Genomic DNA, 25,351 nt, shown 5'->3' with positions numbered 1-25,351 from the left:
CCATTGTATATTCTTGCTTCCTTTGTCAAAGATAAGGTGTCCATAGGTGCGTGGATTTCTCTCTGGGCTTTCTATTTTGTTCCATTGATGTATGTTTCTGTCTTTGTGCTAGTAACATACTGTCTTCATGAGTGTTGCTTTGTAGTAGAGCCTGAAGTCAGGCAGGTTGATTCCTCCAGTTCCATTCTTCTTTCTCAAGATTGCTTAGTCTATTATAAGAATTTTTGATGGATGCCTTTTTATAAACTTTATTTTAGAAAATTAAGATTTAAGTCTGAATTTTAGATTTATTGACCAGATATGAGATAGTCCAAGTGGTGTGGGGGAAAAGTTAGGGAAAAAAAAAAATTCTCTCTCGACAGTAGTGTAATTATTTGGTTTATAAGAGGTTTAGGAGAATGTTTTCAGAATGAAGCCTGTTGAAGTAAAAGGTGTTTTATTTACTGGTAACTGGGATCTATTGTTGTATTGTTCTGGTAATTTATTGTCACACTGGATTGGTGCTCATAATTAACGATTAAATCCAATATGCTACATTTTGAAATAACTCCATATTCTTCCACTACCTGCACTGTTCAGATCTTCCTGGGAAGGAATACATTTTTTTAAAAGTAATGTTTCCATTTCTGTTTGCTTTTTCTGCTAACATCCTTAAAATCTGTAGAAATTTTGTAAAGCCACCTTTTTGATGTGAAAAATAATAAAAGTCCTGACTTGAAGTTAAGGAAGGAAAAGAATGTAGAGAATCTAGAGGGAAAAAAAGTTAGTGTTTTTGCTTCTGGGGAAAGTTAAAAATAGGGACAGTAATGTTGACTGAAGACCAAGGGTTCTTGTAATGGTTTTAAGTTTGCAGAATCAATATGTACTGCTGTTGATCTGGTATTTGCAAAAAGATCAAGTTCATGTTAAACAACCCCCATCCCCAGGTTGTGCTTTGAAACTTGGGAGGCTGACACAGGTTTTTATGTTATTTTGTACTTCCTAGAATCAGCTTTCTAATGGACTTGAAATAAAAAGCAGCAGCAGTGAATGAATGGCTGAACCGAGTTGAGTGGCTGTGCCCAGGTGACAAAGATGGGAGAGGAGGACCCGAGAGAGTTAGTGTTGATAAGGATCCCACATGCTTTACTATTGCTTAAGTTCTCCAGGGAGTTCACAGGATGTGACAATACGGTCTGATTACCTCCCCCAGCAACTCTGGACCAAATAGGTAATAAGTAGAAAGGAAGCTCTCATCTTTGGTAGTTCAGTGCTGGAAGAGGAACAATGAGAGCCCTGTTCCTCTAGTGTTTCCCCAACCCTGTACAATGGAAGCCCCAGTCTTCCCTGGAGTCCCTCTCCAGGTGAGGTGACACTGGCTGGGACTCCTCTTGCCCTCCTCTCAGTTGACTCAGCTTTGGTTTCCCCCTTGTGTTAGGAAAAGTGAATCCCACACTTCTTTTAATCACAATGGACAATACTGGCTTTGTGGATTCAGCTGTCTCTCCAGTACGCCTGCTCCTGATGAAGGGGGAAAAGTGATAAGATAGAAATTGGACGCATTGAACTGGCTTGGCTACAACTCAATGACCCCAGGCAAACTAGTCTTATCCACTTTCATTAGATCAATTCTAATCCCTGAACTGTGTAATTCTTCCCAAGCTATAGTCCTCCCCATATCTCTTGATGCAAAGAAACATTTGAAAGGTAACCTGCAGGTGTCTGGATGGAGGATTTGGGGAGGAATGTATCACTGGCAGGCACAGGTTATGGGGACTGTTGATAGTGGCATCTATTATATAATTTTAAAGTTTCTGAGAGATGTTAAGTTGCTTATTTTCATAAAAAGTGAAGTAAGGGAAAGGGGAAGGGATAAGGAAAAACTCCCAGAATTGAGTTTTTGCGAAAGAAAGATGGAGTTTGTATTTACCCGCTAATTGTGGTTGTCATTATTATAGTTGTATCTGAATAGTGACTCACATCCTGAGATAAGGATCTGGGGTGCTGAGGCAGCCCAGATCAGGCTTCCAAATCTAGAGCTTCTGCAGGAGACTAACTCACTCCACAGAAGGAACACAAGCTTCCTCTCGGCACCTCTCAGACCATTTATCTTAAACTTGAGTGTAAAAGTTTCCATAGTTCCTATGGAAACCTCTATTTATTCCTACAAAATTAGATGGTACTGGGTATGAAGGAGAAAGGCTGGATGGAAACTGAAGGGATGAGAAGCAGAGTAGAGGTTATGAAAACAGCACAATCACCAAAGTATAATGTAATCTGGAGTCTTCTTATGTGTGGGTGGAAGAATAACACACATGTTCCTGGGTCAGCAAAAAATTAAAACACACAAATGTTTGATAAACTGAGGAACTATTACAGTGGTAAAGCTTCCATCCCCCCAAAAAAGACTTTAATAAATTTTAAAAGTCAGCCAGACAACACAATATTGAAGTGGAAAGTTGGAGGACCAACACTACCCAACTTTAAGACTTACTGTAAAGCTATGGTAATCAGGACAGTGTGGTTCTGGCAAAAGAACAGATAGGCCAGTAGGTCAGAACAGAGAGCCCAGAAAAGACCTACACAAATATAGCTGACTGATCATTACAAAAGAGCAAAGGCAATGTAATAGATCAAAGATATTTTTAACAAATGGTGCTGGAAACTTCATGTAAAAAAAAAAAAAGGGCATTTAAACCTAGACCTTACATGCCTCACAAAAATTAACTCAAAATGGATCACATATTTAAATGTAGATACAAAACTATAAAACGTCTAGAAGGTGACACAGGAGGAAATCTAACACAGAATGACCTTGGGTTTGGTGATGAGTTTTTTGACACAACAGCGAAAGCACAGTCCATGAAAGGAGGCATTGATCAGTTGGATTACTTAAAATTAAATTCCGTTCTGCAAAAGACACTGTCAGCAGAACAAAAAGACAATCCACAGAGCAGGAGAAAACATTTGCAAAAGATATATCTGATAAAGGACTGTTTCCCCAAATATGCAAATAACTATTAAAACTCAACAATAAGAAATTAGCTCCATTAAAAAATGAGTCAGCTTCAGTGGTTAGGACTCCACACTTTCACTGCCAGGGGCCTGGGTTCAATACCTGGTCAGGGAACTGAAATTCCACAAACTGCATGGTGCAACCAAAACACAAACAAAACCTCACCAAAGAACATATGCGGATGATAAGCATGTGAAAAGATGCTCCACAGCATATGTCATTAGGGAATTAAGATAATAATGAAGTATCACTACATGAAGAATTGATGCTTTTGAACTGTGGTGTTGGAGAAGACTCTTGAGAGTCCCTTGGACTGCAAGGAGATCCAACCAGTCCATTCTGAAGGACATCAGCCCTGGGATTTCTTTGGAAGGAATGATGCTAAAGCTGAAACTCCAGTACTTTGGCCACCTCATGAGAAGAGTTGACTCATTAGAAAAGACTCTAATGCTGAGAGGGATTGGGGGCAGGAGGAGAAGGGGACGACAGAGGATGAGATGGCTGGATGGCATCACTGACTCGATGGACATGAGTCTGAGTGAACTCCGAGAGTTGGTGATGGACAGGGAGGCCTGGCGTGCTGCCATTCATGGGGTCACAAAGAGTCAGACACGACTGAACGACTGATCTGATCTGATCTGATCACTACACACCCTTTAAAATGGCCAAAATCCAGACCACTAACAACACAATGAAAGTGAAAGAGGAGAGTGGAAGAGTTGGCTTAAAGCTCAACATTCAGAAAACGAAGATTATGACATCTGGTCCCATCACTTCATGGGAAATAGATGGGGAAATAGTGGAAACAGTGTCAGATTTTATTTTTGGGGGCTCCAAAATCACTGCAGATGGTGACTGCAGCCATGAAATTAAAAGATGCCTACTCCTTGGAAGGAAACTTATGACCAATTTAGATAGCATATTGAAAAGCGGAGACATTACTTTGCCAACAAAGGTCCATCTAGTCAAGGCCTTGATTTTTCCAGTGGTCATATATGGATGTCAGAGTTGGACTGTGAAGAAAGCTGAGCGCCAAAGAATTGATGCTTTTGAACTGTGGTGTTGGAGAAGACTCTTGAGAGTCCCTTGGACTGCAAGGAGATCCAACCAGTCCATTCTGAAGAAGATCAGTCCTGGGTGTTCTTTGGAAGGACTGATGCTAAAGCTGAAACTCCAGTACTTTGGCTACCTCATGTGAAGAGTCGACTCATTGGAAAAGACTCTGATGCTGGGAGGGATTGGGGGCAAGAGGAGAAGGGGATGACAGAGGATGAGATGGCTGGATGGTATCACTGACTCGATGGCCGTGAGTCTGAGTTAACTCCGGGAGTTGGTGATGGACAGGGAGGCCTGGGGTGCTGCGATTCATGGGGTCACAGAGAGTCAGACACGACTGAGCGACTGAACTGAACTGAACAACACAATGTTGACAAGGACTTGGAACAATAGGAACTCTCATTCACTGCTAAGGAATATGGACATACAAAATGGCACAGCTACTTTGCATAGTCTTACCATATGATCCAGCAATCATGTTCCATGGTATTTATCCAAATGAATTGAAAACATATGTCCAAACAAAAATGTTCCACAGATGTTTATAGCAGCTTTATTTATAATTGGCAAAGCTTGAAAGCCACCAAGATATTCTCCAGTAGGTAAATGGATAAAAACTTTTCATCCAGGCAATGGAATATGATTCAGCAGTGAAAATGATTTATCAAGCCATGAAAAGCATGAAGGGAAAGTGTTAGTCACTCAGTCCTGTCCAACTCTTTGTAGCCCTGTGGACTATAGCCTGCCAGGCTCCTCTGTCCATGGAATTCAAGGACATAATGCATATTGCCAAGTGAAAAGGCTAGGTACTATATGATTCTAACTATATATTCAATAAAATTATGAGAAAGACAAAACTGTGGAGACAGTAAAAAGGTCAGTGGTTGCCAGGGGTTGAGGGGAGGAAAGGATGAATAGCCAGAATACAGAGATTTTTAGGACAGTGAAACTATTCTGTGTGATATTATAATGGCAGAAACATGTCTTGATGTATCTGTCCAAAATCATAAAATATACACCAAGAGTTAATCATAATGTAAACTATGAACTTTGGGTAATAATGAAGTATCAGTATAAATTCATCAATTGTGACAGATGTACCACTCTGCTGGGGGATAGTGCTAATGGGGAGGCTGTGGATGTGTAGAGGCAGGGAGTTTATGAGAAACCTATCCTTTGCTAAGTTTTGCTGTGAACCTAAAATGGCCCTTAAAAAATAAAGTATATTAAAACAAAGATGAAAATATGTTATTCAGGACTTAAAATTGTAATTTCAGTTTTTGGAAACTTTTTTTTTTTACACTTTATATCAACAGTATGCCTGACAAAGAATTATTTGTTAGTTTTTTTTGGAATTCTAAAAATATTGAAGATAGGATAAGTTTGGGGATTTTGCTAAAAATTTTAGTTTGGGGTTTCACTAGGGCTATAGTGAATCCAGTAGGGAATTTTACAAATATGAGTTTGAGAAGAGGGTAAGAATATTCTCCTTGAGTTATTTTCCTGTTTGACCCAGGGAATATATGTTTCTAGAAGAAAGCACATTCTCTGACCTTCTACTTCCTAGAAATCCCTCTGTTACAGATTTATATTTAGGTAAATGTGAGAATGGACTGGCTACCCTGACAGCTAAGCTTTAATTGGTGATTTGTGTGAAGGAGCAAAGCCCTTGCATACCTATTGGAAGATGAAATTACTGCAGAGAACTTCATAAGGGTTGCATTTAGATACGGCTCCTTTTATCTTTGTTTATTTTTTACTGCCTGGGGAGTGTCTCAGCTGAGGGCTTGGATGGAATATTCAAAACAGTGTGGAGATTCCTTAAAAACTGGAAATAGAACTGCCTTATGATCCAGCAATCCCACTGCTGGGCATACACACTGAGGAAACCAGAAGGGAAAGAGACACATGTACCCCAATGTTCATCGCATCGCACTGTTTATAATAGCCAGGACATGGAAGCAACCTAGATGTCCATCAGCAGATGAATGGATAAGAAAGCTGTGGTACATATACACAATGGAGTATTAGTCAGCCATTAAAAAGAATACATTTGAATCAGTTTTAATGAGGTGGATGAAACTGGAGCCTATTATACAGAGTGAAGTGAGCCAGAAGGAAAAACACCAATACAGTATACTAACGCATGTATATGGAATTTAGAAAGATGGTAACGATAACCCTGTATACGAGACAGCAAAAAAAAAAAAAAAAAAAAATAAGTCTGTGTACAGTTAGGGGCTGGGAATTTTGCCCCATTGGCAAGGGTAAAGTTTGGTAGAGTCTGGGGGTTACCCCAAAGAAAGGTGCAAGGAATCACACTCCAGGAACAAGTAGAGCAGCAAGGAGAAAGGAGATTCCAGTGGGTGACTCATAGTGCAAGCCCTAGGTTAGTTTCAGAGAGACTGGCCATACCATGCACAGGCTGTTGCCTCAAAACTGGATAGCTTATTGCCACTTGAACTGGATTCCATACCTGTTACTCCAGCTGTTTTTAAAGGGGGATGAAAGGATACAGTTTATGACAGGGAGAAACAAAGATGGCTGTGGAGATATATGTTCTACCAAGCTAGTAGGACTGACTCTAGTCCTGACCAGCCATTCAGGCTAATGAGTGGCTGGGCAGCTTGCCTGGATGGGATACAACCAGAAGGTCAGAATTACTTAGAAGGCATTGTCAACTCTCTGGCTTCTCTTAGGTAACACACGTGAATCTTACCAATGGAAAGCCCAAGGAACTCTAAGATGGATCAAGGAATGACAAAAGTATCTTTAAAAGCAATGTGTTTACATTTGATCTTTTCAGTCTATTTATTGTTCAATCTACTTAAGTGAGTAAGTAAGTGAAGTCGCTCAGTTGTGTCCAACTCTTTGCGACCCCATGGACTGCAGCCAACCAGGCTCCTCCATCCATGGGATTCTCCAGGCAAGAATACTGGAGTGGGTTGCCATTTCCTTCTCCAGGGGATCTTCCTAACCCAGGGATCGAACCCAGGTCTCCCACATTGCAGGCAGACGCTTTAACCTCTGAGCCACCAGGGAAGCCCAATCTACTTACTGTCAGTCTATTTATTGTCTCATTAAGAGATATCTTGTGTCTAATGGGATCTCTTTACTTTTGGGACTTGATTTTATTTTCCCATTTCCTCAAACTGCTGGCCATACCCTTCCTCCAACCAGACAGGACTGGCTTAGAAATAGGACCACAGCAGTGATCTTGTGGTTGGAAAAGCCTGAACCTTTTGGGAACCCCACTCCACTTTCCCATTTGAGTTTCTTCCCCTCTCCCCAACTCCCTCCATCCCAGTTCTTGGCTATTGATTTGCCTGGTTCAGATCCCAGCTTGCCACTCCCCTTTTGGATTGCTTTTTTTGGATGACCAGATCAGCCTTTCTGCCCCAGTTCCTTCTTCAGAACTCCCACAGGGACATTTAGGTCTTGATTCTTTTTTCTGAGAATATTTCCCAGATACAAGAGCAATAAAGCATAGATAACACGAGTCAATTATGGTCCTGCCTTCCTGGAGCTTAAGAAATTTGGAGTGAGGTGAGCAGCAGCAATTTTTAAAGACATGAATAAATAATTATATAACAAGTCAGAATAAAAAAATTCTTTATTGGAAACCAGTATAATTTAAGTAGTCAGTCAGCCAATCACTATCAAAGCTAATTTTGAGCTTTTTGTGGTTTGGAATCTAGTTTCTGGATGCTTTTTAAAAAAGATAGTCTTCTTTCTGACTGATGCAATTTTAGAGTGCCCAATTGCCTGGAAAATCCCATGGACAGAGGAGCCTGGTAGGCTGCAGTCCATGGGGTCGCTAAGAGTCAGACACGACTGAGTGACTTCACTTTCACTTTTCACTTTCATGAACTGGAGAAGGAGATGGCAACCCACTCCAGTGTTCTTGCCTGGAGAATCCCAGGGACAGGGGAGCCTTGTGGGCTGCTGTTTATGGGGTCACACAGAGTCGGACACGACTGAAGTGACTTAGCAGCAGCAGCAGCAGCAATATAATGGAAAGAGCTATAAGAAGAGATGGGGTGATAGCTTTCTCAGAGGTGATATATACCTTGTCCCAGTAATGGACTCGCATGATGAATGCCTTAGCTATTCCAGATGCTTCTAGATCATTCCATCATTTCCCCCTCACTATAGAAGTGAACAGAGAGAACTAGGCATGGAGGGTTCACAAAATGTCAGTGGGCTTTATCTAGTAGTGAAACAGACTGAGCTCCTCCTTTTGATTAGTCTTTTGGATGCTACCTGACTCTGAACTTTGAACTCCCAAGATGTTAAGTGTTAGATGGCTTTGGTGTGGACTTAATGATACTCACTTAGGTGGACCAAGGATTGGCAGAGATGTCCTTTAAAAGCAATACGTTTATTATATTTGCTACATTCAATCTCGTAAATTTTACTGTCATTAAGAGAAGGGATTTAATGAGATCATTTGTTGGGGACTAAGTTTTATTAAAGAGAATGTTTATAAGTGAGAAAAAAACTGACCAAAGGCAATTCAAAGTGAGAATAAATAAAATTAATCTCTTAACTGATACTTTGCTCTCAAAGTATACTCTGTAATCTGGTTGATTTATTGCTCTTTGTGTCACTCATTGAGATGTTTTAAAGCTTTATTTTTTAAATTATTTTATTTTTTGTTATGCTGGGTCTTCATTGCAGTACACAGGCTTTCTCTAGTTGCAGTGGCTTCTCTTGTTGCAGAGCATGGGCTCTAGAGTGTGGGCTCAGTAGTTGTGGCACATGGGCTTAGTTGCCGCGCGGTCTGTGAAGTCTTCCTGGATGGGATTGAACCTGTGTCCTCTGCATTGGCAGGTGGATTCTTAACCACTGGACCACCAGCCTCATCGAGATTTTACATCAGGAGCACTGTTTCCATCATCCCCCTCTGTGCTCCTGAAAATCCAGCAATCCTAGAACATAGGGCCAAAACCTTCATTCTTCAGATAGAACAAAAAGGTTGAATTCCTACTCTTTTCCAAATGCTCTAATGGACATCTCCCATGCATTATTTTGGGCTTCCCAGGTGGCACTAGTAGTAAACAACCTGCCTGCCCATGCAAGAGGTGTAAGAGATGTGTTTTCAATCCCTGGGTCATGAAGATCTCCTGGAAGGAGGGCATGGAAAACCCAGTTCAGTATTCGTGCCTGGAGCATCCCCTGGACAGAGGAGCCTGGTGGGCTACAGTCTGTAGGGTTGCAAACCAACTGGACATGATTGAAGTGACTTAGCACATGCATTGTTTCTTTTAGTTATATCACAGCAGCCAAAGGAACTGGGTATTACCATGATTTTATAGAGAATTTTTACAGCTAGTGAATACTTTACCCCCAAGGTGACCTCATGGGCTGAGGGATAGGAAAGAAGCTACTGTTCCAAAGGCAAAATCTACCTATTTGCATGGAGCCAGTTCTCTCTTGCAGTATAAATCTGAAAGCTGGGTGTCTTCGGGACCATAAGTCCTGTATCCCAGTCAGATGTCAATATTTCAGTATCATGGGCAACTGAATTGTTTTGCCCCTGTTCAAAGTGTAATGCTTCGGGCTGTTTCATAATACCTTCCAGGGCCTATGAAGTCTTGTTATTTTGCTGAATCTGGGATTTTTAAAAACATATTTATTATTTATTTGGTCGTGTCAGATCTTAGTAGCAGCATGCGGGATCTTCATGGCTTCTCGCGGGATCTTTCGTTGTGGCGCATGGACTCTCCAGTTGTGGTGTGAGGGAGGTTTCTAGAGAGCCTGGACTCAGTAGTTGGGCTTAGTTGTTCCCTAGCAGGTGGGATCTTAGTTCCTGGACCAGGGATTGAACCCACATCCCCTGCATTGCAAGGTAGATTCTTAGCCACTGGACCACCAAGAAGGTCCCTTGGTTTAGAATTTTTAATATCTATTTGATGAATGAGATGTTCCATGATTTCCATTTTTATGTCATCCTTATTTTTTTTCTTATATGATTTTAATGTCAAGGTTATATTGAACTTTTGAGTTAGGAAGGTATTACTGCTTTTTTACTTTGTGGCTACTTTTATGTAAGATTTGTCCTTAAAGATTTGGCAGAACTCTCCCATAAGGTTGATTCCCTATCTCCCTTATTCAAGGCTCCAGTCACTCTGACTCAGTTACTTAAAATCTCTGAAGTCCTTTCCTCCCTGGGTGCCTTTGTACCCCACTGTGCAGGCTTTTTCTAAATGTCAACCCCCTTTGAAGCCCTTCTCTGATCAACCTATATTAAGCAGGTTTCCTCTCTTATCTGTTGTTCTCTATATCAGCATCATAAGTATTTTCTTGATAACAATGATCACAACTTATAGCTGCTTTAGTGACTTGTTGGTTTATCTGCTTCAGGGGCTGTGTTTATGCTCTTCATCCAATGCTTAGCCCGGTATCTGGCACATGGCAGGAACTTAACAAAACATTTGTTTAATGAATATATATTATTCCTCATTCATTTGAATTGTACCTAAGGCTGGAAGGTCTACCCAGCTCAGTGTTTCCTGAGTTTATTTTCTAATTAAAGTCTTTCATTTTTCATAATGAGCACTCAGAAATTTGAGTGTGCTTGAACCATGTTGTCTTAAATTATTTTCAAGATACACTAGAGGCAATTTTATGCTTCCCAGGTGGTGATAATGGTAAAGAATCCACCTGCAAATGCAGGCAGCATAGGAGACCTGGGTTCGATCACTGGGTCAGGAAGATCCCCTGGAGAAGGGCATAGCAACCCACTTCAGTATTCTTTCCTGGAGAATCCCATGGACAGAGGAGCTTGGGGGGCTGTAGTCCATGGGGTTGCAAAGAGTTGGACATGACTGAAGCAGCTTAGCAGAGGCAATTAGGGGAAATGCTGTACATACTGTATCTTGTCCTCCCTTTAACTTTTTTTTTTTTTTTTAATTTTTTCACTCTTTAGGTTCTATAGTCAGCTAACTAATGTCTATTTACAGAGGCTCTGATTTTATCACCAGTAATAGTCTACTTTGTCTTCTGTTAACATAGCCACTTCTGTCTTCCTATGCTTGCTGCTTGTATAGCATATTTTTTATGCATTTAAAAAAATTGGTGTGTAGTTGATTTATAATATTGGGCTAGTTTCTGCCATACAGTGAAGTGAATCAGCTATGTGAATAAATATATCCCTTCTGTTTTGGGCCTCCCTCCCATCTTCCCCATTCCACTCATCTAGGTTACCACAGAACACCAAACTGAACTCCCTATGCTCTACAGCAGGTTCCCACTAGCTATCTGTTTTACACGTGGTACTGTATATATGTCAATCCCTATCTTCCAGTTCATTCCATACCACCTTCCATTCCCCTGTCCACGCATCTGTTCTCTATGTCTGCATATCTATTCCCGCCCTGCATTTAAGTTTATCTGTACCATTTTTCTAGGTTCCACATATGTGCATTAATATATGATATTTGTTTTTTCTCTTTCTGACTTCACTGTGTATGACAGTCTCTAGGTCCATCCATGTCTCTACTCAGTTTCATTCCTTTTAATGGCTGAGTAGTATTCCATTGTGTATATGTACCAATCTTCTTGATCTGTTCATCCACTGACAGACATTTATGTTGCTTCCATATCTTGGCCGTTGTAATTAGTACTGCAATGAACATTAGAGTGCATGTTTGTGAATTATGATTTTCTGAGGTATATGGCCAGTAGTGGAATTGCTGGATCATATGGTAGTTTTGCTTTTAATTTTTTAAGGAACCTCCATATTGTTCTCCATTCTGGCTGTATTAATTTACATTCCCACCAAGAGCACACCCTTTTTTTCACACCCTCTCTGATGTTTACTATTTGTAGATTTTCTGATGATGGCCTTTCTGGTCAGTGTGAGGTGATATCACATTGTAATTTTTTTGTAGACACATTGTAGTTTTAATTTGCATTTTTCTAATAATTAGTGATGTTGAGCATCTTTTCACGTGCCTCTTGGCCATCTATATGTCTTCCTTGGAGAAATGTCTGTTTAGATCTTCCATCCATTTTTTGATTGGCTTCTTTGTTTTTTTGATAGGCTTCTTTGTTTTTTTGATATTGAGCCACATGAGCTCTTTGTATATTTTGGAGATTAATTCCTTTTAGGTTTCTTCATTTGTAAATATTTTCTCCCATTCTGAGCATGGTCTTTTCATCTTGTTTATGGTTTTCTTTGGAGAAGGAAATGGCAACCCACTCCAGTACTCTTGCCTGGAAAATCTTATAGACGGAGGAGCCTGGTGAGCTACAGTCCAAGGGGTTGCAAAGAGTCGGACACGACTGAGTGACTTCACTTTCACAGTTTTCTTTGCAAAAGGTTTTTTTTTTTTTTTTTTTTTTTATTTTTAAGTAATTATTTTAATTGGAGGATAATTACCTTAGAATATTGTGATGGTTTTTGCAATACAAAAGGTTTTAAGTCTAATTTGGTCCCATTTGTTTATTTTTGTTTTTATTTTCATTACTATAGGAGGTGGGTCAAAAAAAGATATTGCTGTGATTTATGTCAAAGAGTATTCTGCCTATGTTTTCCTCTAAAAGTTTTGTAGTGTCCGGTCTTACATTTAGATTGTTAGTCCATTTTGAGTTTATTTTTGTGTATGGTGTTAGGGAATGTTCTAACTTCCTTCTTTTACATGTTGTGTTTTTCCAGTACCACTTATTGAAGAGACTGTCTTTTCTCCATTGTATATTCTTGCCTCCTTTGTCATAGATTAGGTGACCATAGGTGTGTGAGCTTATCTCTAGGTTTTCTATCCTATTCGATTGATCTATATTTCTCTTTTTGTGCCAATACTTACTGTCTTGATTACTGTAGCTTTGTAGTATAGCCTGCAGTCAGGGAGCGGGATTCCTCCAGCTCCAGTTTTCTTAAGGTTGCTTTGATTGTTCAAGGTCTTTTGTGTTTCCATACAAATTGTAAACATTTTTGTTCTAATTCTGTGAAAAGTGCCATTGGTAATTTAATAGAGGTTGCATTGAATCTGTAGATTGCTTTGGGTAATATAGTTATTTTCACAATATTGATTCTTCCAATCCAAGAACATGGTATACCTCTCCATCTGTTTGTATCATCTTTGATTTCTTCTATCATTATCTTATAGTTTTCTGAGTACAGATCTTTTGCCTCCTTAGGTAGGTTTATTCCTAGGTATTTTATTCTTTTTGTTGCAATGGTAAATGGGATTGTTTCCTTAATTTCTCTTTCTGATTTTTCATTGTTAGTGTATGGGAATGCAAGAGATTTCTGTGCATTAATATTTTATCCTGCAGCTTTACTAAATTCATTGATTGACCCTGTAGTTTTCTGGTGGTGTCTTTAGGATTCCCTATGTATAGTATCATGTCATCTGTGAACAGTGACAGTTTTACTTATTTTACAATTTGGATTTCTTTTGTTTCTTTTTCTCCTCTGATTGCCGTGGCTAGGACTTTCAAAACTATCTTGAATAAAAATTGCAAAAGTGGACATCCTTGTCTTTTCCTGATCTTAGTGGAAATGTTTTCAGTTTTTTTACCATTGAGAGAGATGTTTGCTGTGGGACTGTCATATATAACCTTTATTATGTTGAAGTAAGTTCCCTCTGGGCTTCCCTGATGGCTCAGTAGTAAAGAACCCACCTGCCAATGCAGAAGATGCAGATTTTATCCTTGGGTCAGGAAGATCCACTGGCGAAGGAACTGGCAAGTCACTCCAATGTTCTTGCCTTGGAAATCCCATGGACATAGGAACCTGGCATGCTACGGTCTATGGGGTCACAAAAGAGTTGGGCACAACTTAGTAACTAAACAAAACTAACAATAGGTTCTCTCTATGTACTCTTTCTGGAGTTTTTATCATAAATGGGTGTTGAATTTTGTCCAAAGCTTTTCCTGCATCTATTGAAATGATCATACGGTTTTTATTCTTTAGTTTGTTAATATGATGTATCACATTGATTGATTTGCATATATTGAATCAGAGTCCTTGCATCCTTGGAATAAATACCACTTGTTCATGATGTGTGATCCTTTTAATCATCCTTTTTATGTATTGTTGGATTCTGTTTGTTAATATTTTGTTGAGGATTTTGGTGTCTATATTCATCAGTGATACTGCTCTGTATTTTCTTATTTGTGTGATATCTTTTCTGATTTTAATACCAAGGTGACGGTGGTTTCATGGTATGAGCTTGTAAGTGTTCCTTCCTCTGCAATTTTTTGGAAGAATTTGAGAAGGCTGAGTGTTACTCTTCTCTAAATGTTTGGTAGAATTCACCTGTGAAGCCATCTGGTCCTGGATTTTTGTTTGTGGGAAGATTTTAAATCACTGTTTCAATTTCAGTATTTGTGATTTGTTTATATTTTTGATTTCTTCCTGGTTCAGTCTTGGAAGGTTGTATCTTTTTAAGAATTTGTCAGTTTCTTCCAGGTTGTCCATTCTATTGGCGAATAGTAGATTATAGTAGTCTCTTATGATCCTTTGTGTTTCTGTAGTGTCTGTTTTCATTTCTAATTTTATTGATTTGAGTCCTCTTTTTTTCTCTTGATAAGGTAAAGGTTTATCAATTTTTTTTATCTTCTCAAAGAACCAGCTTTTAGTTTCATTGATTTTTTTCTATTTCTTTTTTTCATTTCTATATCATTTATTTCTGCTCTAATTTTTATGATTTCTTTCCTTCTGTTAACTTTGGGTTTTGCTTTTTCTTCTTTCTCTAGTTACTTTAAATGTAAGGTTAGGTTGTTTTAGATTTTTATTGTTTCTTGAGGTTGGGTTGTATTGCTATAAATCCTCCTTAGAACTGCTTTTGCTGCATCCCATAGGTTTTGGGTCATTGTGTTTTCATTGTCATTTGTTTGTATGTGTTTTTTGATTTGTTCTTTGATTTCTTCAGTAATCTCTTGGTTATTTAGTAGTGTATTGTTTAGCCTCCATATGTTTGTGTTTTTTAATAGTTTTTTTTTCCCTGTAATTGATTTCTAATCTCATAGCATTGTGGTCAGAAAAGATACTTGATGTGATTTCAATTTTTAAAAATTTGCTGAGGCTTGATTTGTGATCCAAGATGTGATCTTTCCTTGAGAATGTTCCTTATGCACTTGAGAAGAAAGTATATTCTGCTTTTGGATGGGATGTCTTATAAATATAAATTAAGTCTATCTGTTCTATTGTATCATTTACAGCTTGTGTTTCCTTATTTTCTGTCTGGATGATCTGTCCATTGGTGTAAGTGGAATGTTAGAGTCCCCCCCTTATCCACTTATTTTTAGTCTACCTTCGTCCTTATATTTAAAGTGTGTTTCTTACAGACATCATATACTTGGATTTTGCCTTTTAGCCATTCTGGCAGTCTCTTTGATCTGGAGTGTTTAGTCTTTTCACATTTATTGTGTTTATTAATTTGATTGTCCACATTCTATTGTTTTCTATTTGTCTCATCTGTTCTATTGTTTCTCTTCTGGTTTCTTTTGGGTTAAATGTATACTTTTAACAATTTCATTTTAATTAATCTATTATCCTATTTTCATTTTTAAAATGATTGTTTAGATGTTATAATATTCTTAACTGTTTAGAATTCCAGAGTTACTGTTATATTGCTTCCTGTAAAATATAAGAACCTGGTAACCATATAGATCCATTTATCACCTTCCTTGCTATCATTCTTGCCATATTTGTCATATGTATTACATTTTTGTATGTTACCCCACACTACGATACTATAACTTTTGCTTTAACTTCAGTTCATTCAAAGTTTTGAGATTTTAGGCACTAGTCTACCTAATCATTTCTGGGACAAGAGTGAAAACCAAGGTCGGTTTATAGCTTCAGTAGACTTCTTGTTTCTGGAACTGTCCAGATACATTTATAAATTGCTGAGAAGCCTGTAGGAAGCCACTCTATTGGAACACCCAATTGCAAGCTTTCCGCTAATAAACTTGGTTTATTAGTCCTCTTTTTAAATTTAAATCACAGATAAAGCCTCTTTCCTCCCACACAAACCAGTTGCCTGTATTTCTTCATGAAAAATCAAATATTTATGGCATGCACTTTATTATAACACTTTGACATCAAACTTTCCATAAACTTAATATTTTTATTTTTTTTTTGCATTTCCTTCTGAACTATATCTTATGCCTTTTTTTGCTTTCAGGATCTGTTTTTCCTAAGACTAAATCATTTTCTTAAGTACGGGACTTTTCCTATCTGAATGTGTGTTTTGAGAATATTTTCCTCATTTCTTTTGCCTTTGTGTTTATGCTGTTGGTTGGTAACTCTTGAGGACTGTTTTCTTTATTCTTTGCCTTTAATTCCTTGCCGAGGTGTTTTCCCTACTCTTTGTGCCAAAGCCAGTGAACCATACAGAAGCATGCTAGCTATGCCACTGGGTAGCTGTGTGGCTTCAGGTCAGTCATTAATTCCTTTGAGCTCCAATTTACATGAAATGATGTAAGATTCCTTCTAGTTCTAATGTTCTGTATTCCTATGACTCGAACTGAACTTTTAGTGACATATAAACATTGCCCAGTGTGTGTGGGGTGGTGGGGGTTGGAACTGCTATAGCAGTATGATCACTTGTTCATACACACATGCACACACACACACACAAGCACATGCGAGTACATACAAGCACACGCACACACACACACACCCCTCCTCTCTTATTACCTTCTGACACTTACGGTTTTGATCATCCTCACTCTTAGAAGCTGCTTCTGTGTATATCCTCATTCTCACCCCATATCTACCTTGCTATTCCTGGCTCTTCAAATACCTCAATGCTTATATTCTTGATTTGGGCTTTGGCCCTTTTCACCTACCCTGATAATGCACACAGCTCTGCTCCTGGCTATATTCCACCTCTGCCTGCTGAGTTCACCCGAGTTTTCCTCCTCAGTCCCTTCACCACACCCTCTCCTTCCCAAGAAAAGGCCATGGGAAAAAAATTGAAGTCTGTGAAGTCAGTAGAGTACCAAAGAGAGCTGAGGCTGGCCCAGGGTGAAATGAAGACTTACAAGAAGTTTATTTCCAGTATTTTCCCATGTTTCTTTCAGATGCGTTCCCTTTCTCTTTTGCCCCACATCTGGTGCTCTTATACTATTCCTTGCTGCCTTAGTGGACACCAGAGGCACCTTCACTTAGATCTCAGGACTCCAAAGTCTACATCATGGCCACGCCCAACTCTTCCCACCAGCTTGACTTACTTATCCTGTGTTCACTCCTTTAAGAGTTCTCTTCTGTAATAGCCAGATCAAGAGGGATCTGTGTCAAAGGCTGACAGTGGTTTGAAGAGTTTCCTGTCCTGGATAACATGATAGAGCATGAGAAAAAAGCAAAGGAGAATTGGAAGGTCTTGGTTTGAAACCGAGCTCTCCTGCTTCTATCTATGTGAACTTTACGAAGTAACTTCACCCCTTCCTGTGTCTCTTTTTTCATGGTTTTAAAATATATATTTATTTTTATTTATTCGGCTGTGCCAGGTATTCATTGTAGCATGTGGGATCTCCAGTTTTCCTTGTGGCATGCAAGATCTTTAGTGGCGGCATGCAAACTCTTCGTTGTGGCATGTGGGATCTAGTTCCCTGACCAGGGATCGAACCTGGGGCCCCTGTACTGGGAGTGCAGAGCCTTTGCCTCTAGGCCACTAGGGAAGTCCCTTTCATGGGGTTTTATAGTATACTATAAAGAATTATTATAATCCTTTACACTATAAGGATTTATAGTATGTGCAAACACTTCTTGTAAGTATAATGTAAGCATGAAGTTTTTACTTGGGAATCTACAATGCTTCTCAGCCCCACCATATATTAATACCTTGTTAATTGGGAAAGAGTTCAGTTCATTTGGAAAAAGATAGATCGAGAACAGCCTCCACGCTGAAGTTATTTCTTATAATCTTTTTCCCTTGACTAATGAATAGAAAAAAGAATAAAATGTGAAGAGAGATGCTAGGTAAGATTTGATGAATGGAAGATAAGGCCTTTGGATAGAAGATCCCATATCTACCTATCCATCCACTTTCTGGAGAGAGGATCCATGAAGAATTGTATCATTTGTTGAATACCTGTAATGTGCCAGAATGAAGCAGGGCAAAGACTAATAGAGTTTTGCCAAGAAAAAGCACTGGTCATAGCAAACACCCTCTTCCAACAACACAAGAGAAGACTCTACACATGGACATCACCAGATGGTCAACACCGAAATCAGATTGATTATGTTCTTTGCAGCCAAAGATGGAGAAGCTCTATACAGTCAACAAAAACAAGACCGGGAGCTGACTGTGGCTCAGAGCATGAACTCCTTATTGCCAAATTCAGACTGAAATTGAAGAAAGTAGGGAAAACCATTAGACCATTCAGGTATGATCTAAATCAAATCCCTTATGATTATACAGTGGAAGTGAGAAATAGATTTAAGGGACTAGATCTAATAGATAGAGTGCCTGATGAACTATGGACAGAGGTTTGTGACACTGTACAGGAGACAGGAATCAAGACCATCCCCATGGAAAAGAAATGCAAAAACCCAAAATGGCTGTCTGGGGAGGACTTACAAATAGCTATGAAAAGAAGAGAAGAGAAAAGCAAAGGAGAAAAGGAAAGATATAAGCATCTGAATGCAGAGTTCCAAAGAATAGCAAGAAGAGATAAGAAAGCCTTCCTTAGAGATCAATGCAAAGAAATAGAGGAAAACAACAGAATGGGAAAGACTAGAGATCTCTTCAAGAAAATTAGAGATACCAAGGGAACATTTCATGCAAAGATGGGCTCAATAAAGGACAGAAATGGTATGGACCTAACAGAAGCAGAAGATATTAAGAAGAGGTGGCAAGAATACACAGAAGAACTGTACAAAAAAGATCTTCACGACCCAGATAATCACGATGGTGTGATCACTCACCTAGAGCCAGACATCCTGGAATGTGAAGTCAAGTGGGCCTTAGAAAGCATCAGTATGAACAAAGCTAGTGGAGGTGATAGAATTCCAGTTGAGCTGTTTCAGATCCTGAAAGATGATGCTGTGAAAGTGCTGCATGCAATATGCCAGCAAATTTGGAAGACTCAGCAGTGGCCACAGGACTGGAAAAGGTCAATTTTCATTCCAATCCCAAAGAAAGGCAATGCCAAAGAATGCTCAAACTACTGCACGATTGCACTTACCTCACATGCTAGTAAAGTAATGCTCAAAATTCTTCAAGCCAGGCTTTAGTAATATGTGAACTGTGAACTTCCAGATGATCAAGCTGGTTTTAGAAAAGGCAGAGGAACCAGAGATCAAATTGCCAACATCTGCTGGATCATGGAAAAAGCAAGAGAGTTCCAGAAAAACATCTATTTCTGCTTTATTGACTATGCCAAAACCTTTGACTGTGTGGATCACAATAAACTGTGGAAAATTCTGAAAGACATGGGAATACCAGAGCACCTGACCTGCCTCTTGAGAAACCTGTATGCAGGTCAGGAAGCAACAGTTAGAACTGGACATGGAACAACAGACTGGTTCCAAATAAGAAAAGGAGTACGTCAAGGCTGTATATTGTCACCCTGCTTATTTAACTTCTATGCAGAGTACATTATGAGAAACGCTGGGCTGGAAGAAACACAAGCTGGAATCAAGATTGCCAGGAGAAATATCAATAACCTCAGGTATGCAGATTACACCACCCTTATGGCAGAAAGCAAAGAAGAACTAAAGAGCCTCTTGATGAAAGTGAAAGTGGAGAGTGAAGAAGTTGGCTTAAAGTTCAACATTCAGAAAACAAAGATCATGGCATCCGGTCCCATCACTTCATGGGAAATAGATGGGGAAACAGTGGAAACAGTGTCAGACTTTATTTTTTGGGGCTCCAAAATCACTGCAGATGGTGACTGCAGCCATGAAATTAAAAGACGCTTACTCCTTGGAAGAAAAGTTATGACCAACCTAGATAGCATATTGAAAAGCAGAGACATTACTTTGCCAACAAAGGTCCATCTAGTCAAGGCTATGGTTTTTCCAGTGGTCATGTATGGATGTGAGAGTTAGACTGTGAAGAAGGCTTAGCACCGAAGAATTGATGCTTTTGAACTGTGGTGTTGGAGAAGACTCTTGAGAGTCCTTTGGACTGCAAGGAGATCCACCGTCCATTCTGAAGGAGATCAGCCCTGGGATTTCTTTGGAAGGAATGATGATAAAGCTGAAACTCCAGTACTTTGGCCACCTCATGTGAAGATTTGACTCATTAGAAAAGACTCTGATGCTGGGAGGGATTGGGGGCAGGAGGAGAAGGGGACAACAGAGGATGAGATGGCTGGATGGCATCACTGACTCGATGGACGTGAGTCTGAGTGAACTCCGGGAGTTAGTGATGGACAGGGAGGCCTGGCGTGCTGCGATTCATGGGGTTGCAAAGAGTCGGACATGACTGAGCGACTGAACTGAACTGTAATGTGCCAGGCATTTACATACATTTTCTCCACTTTTCAAAGAAACTGTTCAGAACTGTAGGAAAGAAAGTGGCTACTTTAAAGGAATGAGTAGTTTTTGCAAGGTCACATTGGTGGTTCAGTTGATTAAGAGTCTGCCTGCAGTGGGGGACACCTGGATTAGATCCCTGGGTGGGCAAGATCCCCTGAAGAAGGAAATGCCTGTTCATCCCTGTAGTCTTGCCTGGACAATCCTATGGACAGAGGAGCCTGATGTGCTATAGTCCATTGGGTCAGAGAAGAGTCAGACATGACTTAGTGACTAATGCTTTATTTCTATAGGGGTGGGTAGAGCTGGTTCCAAACTCAGCTCTGGCTAATCCCAAAGCCTGTTTCTTTCTCCAGACCACCCTCCTCTTACTTAATTTGAAGAGGCTTACTGATCCATCTCAGAAGCTGCATATCACCAGGGGCACCTGGAGCTCCTTCAAAAAAAAAAAAAAAAAAAAAAAAATTGTTCAAAAAACAAAGGACAGGAATGTTTCAAAATAATTTGAGGTTGACTGGCCTGGGGCTGTTGGGCTGGACCTGTTAGAACTGTGCTGTGGCCTGAGCAGTCTCCCAAGAACAGGATTCCTCTGTGGAGCTCCCAGTAGGGGATGTGCTTTGGCAAGTTGGAGCCACCCAAAGGTTGGCACCTTGGCACCCAGAATTATAAAGGGAGGGAGACTAAAGGAGCCGCTGCATCATGACACCATATAATTATTTCACATTGGTGTAATTTCTGCTTGACTACTGGTTAAGCCACCTTAGTGTCTGAGATGGAAGAAGTCTTTGTAGGTGAGCGTAGAACTGAACTGGGTATCCTATTTTTCTCCTTGTTTATTTTTTTTTCTTTTCCATTATGGTTTATTGTAGGATATATAACACAGTTCCCTCTGTGATACAATAGGGCCATGTTGTTTATCTGTTCTATATGTAATAGTCTATATGTAATACAGACTAAAATATCTGTTCTGTGTGTAAGACCTGCTAATCCCAGACATCCAGTCTATCCTCCTCCATCCCCTCTTGACCACTACAAGCTGTTCTCAATGTCTGTGACTCTGTTTCTGTTTCATAGATAAGTTCATTTGTGTCATATTTTGGATTCCACATGTAAGTGATATCATATGGGATTTGTTTTTCCTTTCTGACTTAATCTGCTTGGTATGATAATCTCTAGTTTCATCCATATTGTTGCAAATGGCATTATTTTATTCTTTTTTATGGCTGAGTAATATTCCATCATGTGTGTGTGTGTACATATATATCATATCTTTATCCATTCAACTGTTGATGGACATTTATATTGTTTCCTTTGAACTGGGTGTTCTTCATGGCAAATGTCTTAGCCAAGAGGCAGGACAAGGTGCAGGAGTCCCTAAAGTCGCGTCTCTTCCTACACTTATATTGGATGAGTCAGTCCATACCCTTCATGGGAAAGGACTCCATGGTCCTCAAGGATGGTCAGGTGCCCATGGGTACCCAAGCAATATTTGACGATGACCATGGTGGTCACACTGGCAGTAGAGGGAGAGAATTAGGCATTTCCCAACAAGGGAGCTATATCTGAGCATCTAAAACCCTGATTACACCTAATCCAAAACCCAATTTCCCTTTCAATAGAAAACCTTTCTGTTGGTGGAGGTGAATTTGGAGAAAGCTCTCACTGGAGTTTTCCCTTTCTCCTGGGTTTTCCTCAGGCAGGGAACTGGGTTAGGGGCTATTAGAGAAAGGAAAGGAAAGAACTCCAAGCTGAATTGCCCAAAGCAGGTTTCAAATTCCTTGGAGAGTTTGCATTCATTTGCTGATTTGACTAACCAGTTCCAAGTGGATGCAAATGGCCTCTGCAGGCTTTTACTAGGAGGAAGAGGCTCAGGGAGGGGATAAGACTGCAAATTTCTAATCCTGGGGGAGGTTCCTCGGTTAGGACTCCCCAGGTTGTATTGCAAGGTAACTACTTCATTTTGTTCAAGGTTTTGACTAAGGGCCATATGTACCTTGAGAAGGGGACAGGACAATTCAGTTGACTAGAAACTAAAGGTCTAATATCCCTCAGGAATTGTCATTGGCTGATTTTCCCATGTGGAGTTCTATAAAATCAGAACTATAGAAATGTAATGCTGGCAGTTGTTGTCCAGTCGCTAAGTTGTGTTTCACTTTTTGAGACCCCATGGGCTGTAGCCTGCCGGGCTCCCCTATCCATGGGATTTCCCAAGCAAGAATACTGGAATAGGTTGCCATTTTCTTCTCCAGGGGATCTTCCCAAACCAGGGATTGAACCCATGACTCCTGCATTGGCAGGCGGATTCTTAACCACTTGGCCACCGAGGTGCTGGCGGGCAGTGTGTATATACATTGAGGTGGAGTGGAGTTTGGCAGGCAGGAAAGAGGGAAAAGAAATAACGTGGATGTGCCAGATTGTTACACATGTTCTTCATTGAACCATTTCAGTGGTTCATTGATGAAAATAGTCCTCCAGGAAACAAAGGCTCAAGCCTTCAGTGAATTGCTTGAGATAGTGGTAAGATGGGATTAGAACCCAGTACAGCAGCTGTTCCTCCTGCTTCCCCACACATCTCTGGAAAGAAGAGATTCTTCCTTGGTCATGTGCATGGACTCCAGAAAAGCAGGAGGCCAGCCATGGGCAAAGACGGTCAGGGTGTCTCATAGCTGGACCTTCCGGTTTTCCAAACGCCCAGACTTCTAGGGCTTCCCTGTGTCCGGGGCTCTTTTCAGGGGTGTCATTCTCATTTCCCAGTCCCCAGACTGAACCCAAATAACATTGTTTTGTGCACTGGGCTGAGCTGGGACTTCCTTAACAAGAAGGAGAAAACAAAACCAAAGAACCTCACAAAGCAATTTAAAATAGAACAAAACCTACACATTTCCTAAAGCTATCGAACCGGGACAAAACTGGATCAAAACATCTTCAGTAAAGCTGAATCAAGGCAATTGTTCCCCTTGAGTCCAGAGCAACAGATTAATTTCATTGACTGCTCAGGGGCTCTTTGAGGCTGAAAATGTGGTCCAGGGAGCATCCTGAGCTGGGGACCCTGGCTCAGACACCCCCAGGGTGTGGGTGGCTTACGCTGCCCCTCACCTAGCCAAGCTCTGACCCCTCACCTGTTGAGCAATGGGGTTGTACTTGGTGCATGGTGTCCAAACTCAAGCTAAATAAAACGAAACCAATAGAAACTTTTTCAGAAGGTTATCTATTTGGGTATTCCTAACATGTAGAACTGATAAAAAGCAGAGCTGATATTTGAAGACATGGAGGCAGAGAGAGGTTAAGCCAACTGTCTGAGGTCGGGGAGCAAGGAGGCAGGTGTTTTGACTGCTCTTGTTTAAACACTCTATGACTGTTGTATTGGGAACCAGTCTATGTAAGGGCATCCCCAGTGGTTCAGTGGTAAAGAATTCTCCTGCAGTGCAGGAGACCCTGGTTCGATTCTTGAGTTGCGAAGATCTGCTGGCAAAGGGGATGGCTTCCCATGCCAGTATTCTTGGGTTTCCCTTGTGGCTAAGCTGGTAAAGAGTCCACCTGAAATTCGGGAGACCTGGCTTTGATCCCTGGGTTGGGAAGATCCCCTGGAGAAGGGAATGACTACCCACTCCAGTATTCTGGCCTGAAGAATTCTCTGGACTGTGTAGTCCATGGGGTCACAAAGAGTCACATACCACTGAGTGACTTTCACTATGTAAGGGATACAGAATTAGAAACTTGGTACCAATGAATTCAGGTCTGTACCTGGGATCTCTGATGTGACTGGCAGAATGAAGGTTGGACACTGATGCTCAAGCTGACAGGATCCTCAGGTGGACAAAAATCAGCATCCTTACTGATCCTGCCCTGTCTCTAACACTGTTCTGCTCCTGACACAGCAGATCATTCCTTGATGACGTTGCAGGCTGTTCCTCCAGCCCAAAGGTCCACTGTCTGGATATATCTCTTTGCCTGTAATTGCAATAGGTTGAGTTCTGAGACCAAAGATTCAGCCAATAATGCTGTTTATCAGGATTGAGGGATTTCTTATATTAACTCATTTAAAAACCCTTTAATAAGCTTCCCAGGATGCTGCCTACTTCAGAGATTTGCAGAAGGAAAGGGAAGAGGGAATGCGAATTACTGAACAGTGCAAACTATTTTGCCAACATGACAGACAGAAGAAATCATTTTAAAACACATTTGGAAGATGGTTTCATTTCAGCAGACATGGAATATATCTCTGTCTTTTCTGTGTGAGTGACTAAAACTACCTGTTATGAATGGAAAGATAACTGTCTTTCAGAGTAGCTTTAGATAAAGTAAAAATGTTGATATGTTCAGTGCACGTGATTAATTTATTTTGTACCTAAAAGAGAAGTGTTTTCTCCCAGTCTGTAGCTTGTCTTTTCATTTAATGGTGACTTTTGAAGAATAAATTTTAATTTTGATAAAGTCCAATTTGTCAACAATTAAAAAAAAAATTATACTTAATTTTTAAAATGATAATTTATAATTATCTTAAGGGAAATGTTAATGGATTATAATTTATTTTTAAAATTATAATTTAAATGACAGTTATCTTAATGGAAATGTTAATCTTAAAAAATTCATTTATTTGGCTGTGCCAGGACTTACTTGCATTGTGCAGGATCTTCATTGCCATGTATGGGTGCTTTAATTGCAATAGGCAGGCAAGATCTTTAGCTGTGGCATGTGGGATCTAGGTCTGACCAGGGAACAAACTGGGCCCCCGGCATTTTTTTCTTTTATGGATTGTGTTTTTGGTGTCATATCTAAGAAATCTTTGTCTAACTCAAGTGAACTCTCACTCTACTCTCATTCAAAGCACTTATTCAGAAAAAGACGTGCCAGGCAGC

The sequence above is a fragment of the Bos mutus genome, chromosome 5, assembly GCF_027580195.1.
Source record: "Bos mutus isolate GX-2022 chromosome 5, NWIPB_WYAK_1.1, whole genome shotgun sequence".
NCBI classification, from domain to species: Eukaryota; Metazoa; Chordata; class Mammalia; order Artiodactyla; family Bovidae; genus Bos; species Bos mutus.
Note: the sequence above shows the minus strand (reverse complement) of the source record.